This window comes from Lithobates pipiens, unplaced genomic scaffold, assembly GCF_037356315.1.
Source record: "Lithobates pipiens isolate NorthernLeopardFrog02 unplaced genomic scaffold, aLitPip1_a1.2 Scaffold_13, whole genome shotgun sequence".
Lineage (NCBI taxonomy): Eukaryota > Metazoa > Chordata > Amphibia > Anura > Ranidae > Lithobates > Lithobates pipiens.
The window spans coordinates 533,995,937-533,998,222 of record NW_027507718.1 but is presented as its reverse complement, the minus strand read 5'-3'; the positions used below and the strand labels follow the sequence as shown (position 1 = coordinate 533,998,222).

Here is a 2,286-nt window from a genome sequence, read left to right as displayed (position 1 = left end):
CTTCAAGTTGCTAGACCAGTCCCCACAGCATTTTGTCCTCCATGCTCCAGTGGTCTAAGTTCCTGACATCAGTAAAACCAATGAAGCTTCCCTAGCCCTGCATTGGAAGTGATGATGCCAAGGAACTCTTGCCGGAGCACAGTCTGCTGGAGAAACAGAGGATTGGGCAAGTAAAATTGCTTGTACCTAGAATAGAAGAGCAGCTTTGGTGTAGCCTCATTTCAAGGGAAAATTTTCAAACTTCCCAGATCTGGGCTGTGAGGATTCTAATGGGCTCTTCCTAAGTGGATTCCAGCTTGTTCTGGGGGGTGGGAAAATAATAAGCACATTTGAGACCTCTGTGAACTCCAGGGTGCAAGCCTTTTGGTCATACCGATTATCTTGGTAAATTTTGGTGGCTTTGCGGTGGTCAGCAGATAAACCTGGCAGCTTTCTCATTCTTTTGCATAGTTGTAAGATGCAGGGCACCACGAGGATTCCTCTGTCCAGTAGCTGACCTTCTGTCACGTACCTGGGTGGTGAGCCTGACATACAGAGGAAGGCCTCTCGTACGGGGCCACTGTGTCAGTACTAGAATCCCTTTAGGACCCAGCACAACTCACCTGACACAGCCTGTGTCTGGGAAACAACAGTGATTGGCCTGCTCACGTTTAAATCACCTGTATCAGCATTCAGTCAGCGCTCGTGTTAGAGTTCACTCGTGTTTGATCCAGCTGATATTTGCTCTGTGACTTTCGTGTTTGACCCGGCTTGTTTGACCCTCCGTACTTGCTTCTGATTCTGTACCGTTTGGATTCTGATCTACCTGTGTATGACCCAGCTTGCCTAGACTACGCTTTGCCTGATTCTACTAGTACCCACATCTGCAGCAGTGAACCACAAGGTCCAGCAATCATCTATCCTCATCTACAACAGTGAACTACAAGGTCCAGCAATCATCTATCCTCATCTACAACAGTGAACTACAAGGTCCAGCAATCATCTATCCTCACCTACAGCAGTGAACTACAAGGTCCAGCAATCATCTACCTTCGTCTGCAGCGGTGTACTACTAGTCCCAGCTGACCTGCTCTGCTTAGACCAGCTCATGGTATGTGCTTTGAACTCTTTGTATAATCAGCACACCTGAACTGTTACTTGTTATCTGCACCTAGCCTGACATTTCTTCATGACTGGATCGCTGGTACTGGCCCAGATTGTCCTTTCTGTCCTCTGGTACTTCTTCACCAGGTCTGAGACCTTTTTAATCAGCTCATCGCAGTCTCGCTTTATCTCTATGTTGATGGGTTTCTCTGGGAATCTCTGGAAGACTTCCTCCAGCAGCGGCATTTGACAATCGTGTCCTAAAGACATGTGACCTGGGAAAAATGTCACCTCCAGAGTCTCCTTATACTGCGGAAGATCCTCGTATTTGACGTCACATATGTTGACATCGTGTCCACTCTGCCGCAGCAAATTGTCGTCATGTGACACCACAACCTGCCCGTCCTTGGTCAGGTGACAGTCCAGCTCCAAGAGGTCCGTGTGATTGGCTGTGGCATTGTCAAATGCTCCTATGGTGTTCTCGATCCTCTCTCCGGCTCCTCCTCGGTGCGATATGTGCCGGCAATAGAAGGGTAGCCTCTTCTTCCGGTGCAGAATGTGAGGATTCTTTAGGAGGTAATAGGAGGTGGCCGCGTAGCCCCCCAGAACTGGCACCAGGTAGTACAATGAGGGCAGCATGACGTCAGGTTTGGGTAGGGGTTGATGACGGGATGACAGGGGGAGATCTTCAGAGGTGGGGGTTGATGACGAGATGACAGGGGGAGATCTCCAGAGGTGGGGGTTGATGACGAGATGACAGGGGGAGATCTCCAGAGGTGGGGGTTGATGATAGGATGACAGGGGGAGATCTCCAGGCAAGCAGCGGGGAGGCTTCCGATTGGATCCTGGCAGGGAGACGGTCTCAGCAATGATGCAGAGGAAAATAATCATTAATTGGAGCTGCAGGGTGGATCTGTGGAGGAGACGCAGCGGCATGAGCTGGTCTAAGCAGAGCAGGTCAGCTGGGACTAGTAGTACACCGCTGCAGACGAAGGTAGATGATTGCTGGACCTTGTAGTTCACTGCTGTAGGTGAGGATAGATGATTGCTGGACCTTGTAGTTCACTGCTGTAGATGAGGATAGATGATTGCTGGACCTTGTGGTTCACTGCTGCAGATGAGGGTACTAGTAGAATCAGGCAAAGCGTAGTCTAGGCAAGCTGGGTCATACACAGGTAGATCAGAATCCAAACGGTACAGAAT

The 2,286-nt window shown here is 49.8% G+C and overlaps 1 pseudogene; it reads right to left on the bottom strand.

Annotated features, from left to right (window-relative positions):
- Positions 1 to 1,140: 1,140 nt before the first annotated feature.
- Positions 1,141 to 2,011, bottom strand: LOC143975963 (lysophospholipase D GDPD3 pseudogene; annotated as a pseudogene).
- Positions 2,012 to 2,286: the final 275 nt, after the last annotated feature.